The sequence below is a fragment of the Mesocricetus auratus genome, unplaced genomic scaffold, assembly GCF_017639785.1.
Source record: "Mesocricetus auratus isolate SY011 unplaced genomic scaffold, BCM_Maur_2.0 Super-Scaffold_100691, whole genome shotgun sequence".
In the NCBI taxonomy this organism is placed as follows: domain Eukaryota; kingdom Metazoa; phylum Chordata; class Mammalia; order Rodentia; family Cricetidae; genus Mesocricetus; species Mesocricetus auratus.
Genome location: NW_024429267.1, coordinates 54,659,845 through 54,666,863, shown reverse-complemented (window position 1 = coordinate 54,666,863; position 7,019 = coordinate 54,659,845). Strand labels below are relative to the sequence as shown.

At 50.4% G+C, this 7,019-nt stretch overlaps 1 long non-coding RNA gene across 1 annotated transcript in view; it reads left to right on the top strand.

The window, feature by feature from the left end:
• Positions 1–2,353: 2,353 nt before the first annotated feature.
• Positions 2,354–7,019, top strand: part of LOC110343162 — a 164,342-nt gene continuing 159,676 nt past the window's right edge. Inside the window, exon 1 of the long non-coding RNA XR_005874847.1 lies at positions 2,354–2,607. This is a non-coding gene — a long non-coding RNA (uncharacterized LOC110343162). The remainder of the gene's footprint in view (positions 2,608–7,019) is intronic.

The window sequence follows — 7,019 nt, the reverse complement described above, 5'->3', positions numbered from 1 at the left end:
AGGGGGACCTTGTCCCTGTTACCTGTTAAGTGCCACTGGGAATGTTTGCTTGGTATTGAACTTTGGTTAAGTCTTTATTGTAAGCAACTATTTATGTCTAGAGAAGGCCACTGGGTCCCTGGAGTGGCAGATGACAGACTCTTCTCTTAGTCCTGGTGGCTTTGAGCCCAGAATTGTCCTCCCAGCAGCCCCTTCTTCCAAAGCTGGTTGGACAAAACTGTTCTCACACCAGCTACTTTTAATACTGTCTGGTCCCTGTAAGAACACTTCAGCATCTGGCTTGTGTGTTGACTTTAACCATGGATGCTACAAAAGGAGGCTCTCTTCCAGCCCAAAGCCCTCCCAACAATCTAGAGGAGGGCAGGAAGGCAGCATTCTAGACAAGCCTGGGTGAACTCCGGATGACCCTGCTCACCAGGAGAGGAGAGAGGACTTCTTGGGAATCTCTACAGAATGTTTGTGACTAGTGTGACTTCCAGGCTGTGGTTGGTGCAAATTACAGCGCCACATCTGTGTGCTACGGCTCCACCACACCCCTTTTTCTGGTCTTATAATGAACTTGGAGCCACCCTCTGCTACTGCATCCCGGTGTTGCCACATTAGACCCAATGAAAGGTTTCTGCCAAGGGCTCTTTTCTACCCACCTGTGATCTTTATTGTGAGCGGGGTGAGCTGGACTGCCTTCCAGGGGAGGCAGTCACAGCCGGTGCAGCGGATGAGTTTGAAAAGTGATGGGTTCAAAGCACAGGAGAGGATGATGGGTGGCGGGAGTGGAGAGACCAGTGGAAATCTGAAGACCGCTGCTTGGTGGAAGAGTTCCAGAGGGCTCCCAGTTCCTAAAGATGTGTAATGCTAGCTTCCAGGACCGTGCTGCCCAGGTTTGTGAGTCCCAACTCCAGACACCTGGCCCCAGAGCCAGGCCACTGGGAATGAAAGCCCAGAGCATGGAAGCCCAGAGCAGTAAGCCTCCCACTAAGCGTCTGCAGTCACAGGGCTTTTGTTCGCAGAGTCTTGAGGCATGTATCTCCAGTTCTTAGGACTTGGAAACAAAGGCAGTCACTTGGCTCAGCCTATTTGGCTCTTCAGGGAGCAGAACCACAGATACTAGGCCCCCAACTCCTCTTAATTTCTGTGTAACACAGAATTGGTCAACGTGACTGACAGGGAGTCCCAGTGTAAGCCCTTCCAGACCTATCCTTGCCAAGTCTGTATTTATAGGGCACTTCACTGCCTGCCCCTAACCCCATCTCCTAAAATGTGCCCAGTTTGCTTGAGAGAATGGCCACTTGGGAGAGCAGGCGCCCAGCTGGCCGCCCACCACAGGATACTTTACGGTAAAAGCCTGGCAGCTTCACCCACCTCCCTCCCTCCTCCACTGACCCGCGGTGGCATACCTTGGTGCCAAACTCAGCACTGTGAGATTGGCCCAGACCCAGGCATCCTCTCCATCCCTTGGGGCCCCACTCCTTCCCAATTGTAACTCCCACTATGCCCAAGACTAGGTTAGGTATGCTCCTGCTGGGAGTTGGTTACTGGTTGCTTCTATGCTCCCACTCTCTAGTAGAGGTCTGCCCTACTGCGCAGAGCCATCAGCATCAGCCAGACCAGGGTGCTGGGCTCTGGGAGCCATACACAGGCACCCAGAGAAGGACTGGCCCTCCACATACTCCTGGTGGCCAGGGGAGGAAGAACCAGGGTCAGGATGTGGTAGTCACCTGGGGTTGGGGTGGTCTCTCCAGCCATGAGCCCTCCCTTGCTCCTCTCCTAGTGTTCCCTGACTGACATTCTAGGTCGGAACACCCTCCTTTCTTCGGTTCCTCTGAGCCAGGAAGGGGGCGACAGATAGGGTCGGTGCCTGGCCAGCGACTGGGGGTGCAAGACCCCACTTACACATGACACTCCCCGTGTCGCCAGGCAAATCCGGTCCATCTGGTTTGTTCTTCCAGTAACTTTGTTCAGAAGGTTGGAAGGGAGGTGAAACACCCAGAGGGCCCCCGGGAGACGCCAGATGATCAAGGATCGCGGATCCGGGATCGAGGATAAGGAGAACAAGTCCCTGGGGCTGTCCCCAGGGCTGGCTGGGGCGCGCGGCTGGGAGGCGCCCTGCTACCGCCAGGATGCGCTCGGTGTAGCGGGACTGCCAGGGGGCTCCTGAAGGCCAGCGCTCCAAGGACACGCGGCCACCCGCTCCTCGCCGGCTCCCGGGCCCAGACGCCCCGCAGCGCCGGAGCCGAGCCGCGGGGAGTGCGGGCGAAGGGTGGCAGGAGGGAGGGCGCGCGCGAGGCGGCCCCTCCTCGGCGAGCCATGCGTGCCACGGGCCGCTGAGGAGCCGCCGGGCGCCGCTGCCAAGTCTCCGCTCCGCTTTTGTCTTGCCCTCCAGTGAATGGGAAGATGGAGATGGATGTGGAGGGAGTTTCTCCGCGCCCGGAGCCCATCCCCCGCTCCCAGGGGGCTGGCGGAGCCTGCCAGGCGCCGCCACAGCCGCCCCAGCCCCAGCCGCAGCCCCAGCAGCAGCTGGCTCAGGATGAAGTGCCCTGTGAGAGTGCGGGCGCGGAGGACAGCGACGATCCCGAGGCGAGACCCAACGGCGAGAGGGGGGAGAGCAAGGTAAGGTCCGCGGCGTGGCCGCCGTGACATCTTTTGAACCAGATGGAGGGGGACTAATAGTGGCTGTCTCTTTAACCCCCCCACTCCCAACCCCCTTACCTCGTTTGTATGGGGGGTGGGGTGTCAGATTGGAGAAGGCGTGGGATTTAAAGCAATCCACGCCGGTAGTGAGTTTCTCAACTGGAAGGCGTGTGCAGAAAGAAGTCTGCTCTGGTTTCGGTGTTCAGTGATGTGTGCAGGGGAAAAGTCGGGGGTACAAGCGAGGCGAGGCGAGGCTGAGGGCAGGACTGAACCCGCGGGAGACTTCTGCTTTAGATGCTGTGGGTCTAGAGGAAGTGTGCCTGAAGACCTGGCGTGCGGCTTCGGCTTCCTAGACTCTTGGAGGGGAGGTGGCATGCATCTACTGATGGGAGCAAAGTTTGGCTCCTTTCAGATTGGACAGCCTTGCTTCACGGAGCTCTAGGCTGGAGGTGGTCCTCCTCAGCGGGCATCCTCCTCCTCAGGAGGGCAGGGACCCAGGGCAAGTCCTTTGCAGCCCTGCTGTGTCATGGTAGATCAGGGGAGACCTGCGCCTGACTGTGTGGAGTTCTTTAGGTAATTGAATTCCAGTAAGAGATGGCTCCGATGCCATTCTCGGCTGCTGGTGTTTTCCTCTGCTGAGAAAATTGTACAGTAGGGGAAATGGCACAGAAGATGACGCCTTGGTAATATTCAGAGTGTGCTTATTACAGCCGTCTCTGGGCAGTTGCTGCCTCTACTACCCACGCTCGGAGTTTAGTTGGATGGAAGCTAGCTGTTTAGTTTCATCGGCATCAAGTTCGCACGTGTGTCGGTTAAAGCGTTTTGAAAGCTGCTGTTAATATTGGGGGAAAAGTTGGTTCAGCAAATCAGAATATTGGAACCCAGGAAGAGTCAATTTGCTATTATTTCCACGTTGTGTCAAGTAAGGAAGTGTACAGGCGCTTCTGTTGGGTAGAAGCTAGCTAGCCACGTCTCCCGAGTGCTCCTCCTTGCTAATACCTTGATTTTCCTTGGACCTTTGCTAAAACACCAGTAGATTAAACAGATACTAGAGCATGTTGGGATCACGCGGAGTACGGCTGTTCTGTGTCTGCAGACAGATCTTTAACAAGTTTGGATTTGCAAATGCTTAAAATTGTTTGTGCATTTTGAAACCTGAGGTAAGAATCAGGGTTGTTGTTGGTCTACGAAAATCAATATTATCATTTAAGTGGTAAGCAACGCAGGAGTTGGAATATGAACAAACTCCAAAACAGACCAGAGCGGGGCGCCGTACAAGTGGGTACAAGATTTACATGGTGAAAACTGTATGAATTTTAATAGTCTGATATCCCCGGCCTTCCAGTCACTCTTGATTTCATGAATATTTAATTCTGTCACGGCTACATATTTACTACTTGAAAGCCTGTGCCCAGTTTTATGAAAACAACCCTAACCGAGCATCGTATTACCTAATTGAACTTTAAGTCTTCTCGGCAAAATTGGTGTGGAGAGTAATTAAAATCTACAGCCAGCCAGGTGCTGCTGTTTCCATAGCGTGGGTTCCTTTGCCCTGAGCGTGAGAAGAAACTCCTGCCATCAGCAAAAAAAAAAAAAAAAAAAAAAAAATCTGTGTGTTTGTTTCCCTCTGCTGCACTGAGCGGACTGTCTAACGTTCTGCCTGCTATGAGGAATCGAGAAGAGCAATGCTCTAGAGATATACACTGGGCAAGAAGAGTGAACGCCAGTTGATTACATTTAGCTAATGAGTGTGTTCAGATAATTGGGTATCCCAGCGATGTGATTTGCTGCATGTCTGCCTGCATTTTTTTTTTAGGTGGAAACAAAATATCCCCCCACCTCCAGGTGTTTGTCCTAAATTATGTGGCTTCCTTCCCTGAACTTGGAAGAGCTGTGGTAACCTTCGATTGTCTCCGCTGCCCTCCTCGATGGCCCTTATGAGAGTCAGGGGAAGGATTGCTTTTACTTTTGATGACTGTGAAGGCGAATTACAAATTTTCTATGAGTAGAAAGACCTTGGTGTCTGAATGAATTATGCTACTTAAATTTAAGTGCAAGGACCCTTGGATGGCATGGACTGTGGGTTTCTGAGGCTGTTGGGGTGAGGCAGGTAGAATGTCACATTGGACTTGAAGGCTGTCAGGCGCCGTTTAATCCACTGGACTATTCTTTGCACTCACGAGACTACCTGGGATTGTGAAAAATTCTTTAGGTCTCCCTCCCTGCAAGGGCACCATTAATGAAGATGTAGGTGGGCACACTCTTGAAAACAGTGTTGGAGGAGTAATGAAAGTTGTTTCTGTTTGCTTGTCTCAGATTTTTTTTTGAGACAGGATCTTATGTAGCCCAGGCTGGTCCTAAATTCACTATGTAGTAGAGGATGACCTTGAACTCCCAATCTCTTGCCTCCATCTATCAAATGCCAAAATTACTCGTGTGCACCGTCACACTTGGCTCAGCGATTGTCTTTCGATTATCCCCGCGACCATGATTTATTCTTGGATAATTTACCTTTATTGTCTTATTGAAAAAGCAGTGTGGGGGTTAATTTCCTTTTTGCCATTTCTGTGTTGTTGGATGTATAATCCTATATCCCATGTCATCATAAAGTCTCTGAAATAAGAGGTGAGGTTAGAATACTAGATTTAGTATGTGTGAGACACATGTGTGACGTGTTTTGTGTGTGTGTGTGTGTGTGTGTGTGAGAGAGAGAGAGAGAGAGAGAGAGAGAGAGAGAGAGAGAGAGAGGGAGAGAGAGAGAGGGAAGGAGGGAGGAGGAGAGGGAGAGGTGGGGTTAGAACAACTTTCAGGAGTGGGTTTTTCCTATCACCCCGTGGGTTCTGGGAATTCATCTTAGGTTGTCAGGCCTGGCAGCACCTTCACTTACAAAGCCATCTTGCTGGCTTAAAAGAGACCTTTAATTTTATTTTTAATAGCAGAGTTCCATCATGTGTCTAGTGTTTTCTGTCCTGTAGGAAGGCTTCATGGTTCTTCTCCAGCAGCTACTTGGAGGAAATATTGCAGCCGCTCCAGATCGCCCCGTGACCTAAGTCCACGAGTCAGATCAGACCCTGTGTGGACCACAATGCTTCCTTCCTTGTCATATGTCTTTACCAAAGGCAGTCTCCTGTCCCGGCGCTGACTGCAAGTGCGGTGACCACCTATGGTGACCTGGTGTGATATCTCCTCACCTGCTACTTTAATGCTTCTTCCTTATGTCTGAGGAGGCTCTAAACTGGGTAGGTCTCTTTTGTTCTAGTCTTAGAATGAATATTAAAAACAGTCTGTAAGGAAGAGACCCTCGAACCCTCGAAAGCGGTTCTTTCTTTCCAAATTTCCCAAGGGCACCAGGTATCTTTTTTTATGATTTTTAAAACTTTGTGGAAATGTTGCATTTGTACCAAATAACTCTCTAATTGGTGTTTATGAAACTTTGAAAGAGCTTTGAATTTTTTGTATAATATATAACATGCCACTGCAGTATTTTACACTCTGTGTTAACAAGTTATATATACAAATGTGTAAACCCCTCCTCTGATCCCAGGTGGGTGGTGGGGATATTTCTTACATTTCCCCTCCACCTGATCTTGTTGTGCAGGACAAGTTGTCCTTCTTGTGATCTTGCTCTAGAGGAGCTTAGAACCATGGCTACCAATAGTTCTCAGTTGATGAAAATGACTCTATGTCTCTCTTCAACTATGTTCCATTGGTACAAACTACACCCTTCAGAAGGAGGCTGCTGTGTAGGGTCCACACCCTTCTTCCTGGGGCTGCTGTGTGGGTCCACACCCTTCCTGGGGCTGCTGTAGGGAATCTACTATCCTGTTTGTCATTTTAAAGCCGTTCAATCTGATATCATTTTTGATTTGTGGTAGAGCTTTAAAAGTAGAGTGTTACATAAACGTTTTTCTCATATTCCCCCCGTTTTTAATATTTTAAAACGTGGTATTAGTATAGCATAAAATGTGGGCTGTGTACACCCCGGTGACAAAAGTCCCCCTTTGGATAATTACCTGAGCTTGTCACTAGACTCTGGTTGAGGGAGTCTATTGCATATCGGTATTTTCCATCCCATTCTCCATAGAACTGAAGGCTTTCTTTACATCTGAAAGCCCAGAGAGGATTTTAGTGGTCAAAATTAACCTCACACTGCCTTTCTGCCCCCTGCTATCTCTGGTGGCTTGGAACAGTTTGCTAAGTGCAAAGTTTGAGCTCCCTGAGGTAGTACCTCAGTTGTGGTGAACCCCATGAGTGTCAAGACTCTGGCAAGGCGAGAGTGGTGTTGACTGCGGGGAGCGTGGTGCTGCCTTTGGGTTTCACTTTAATCTGAGCACGCTTCTGCTTTGGTTAATGGTTAAGATGGTATTTGCCAGTCTGCAGGGGACAGTGAC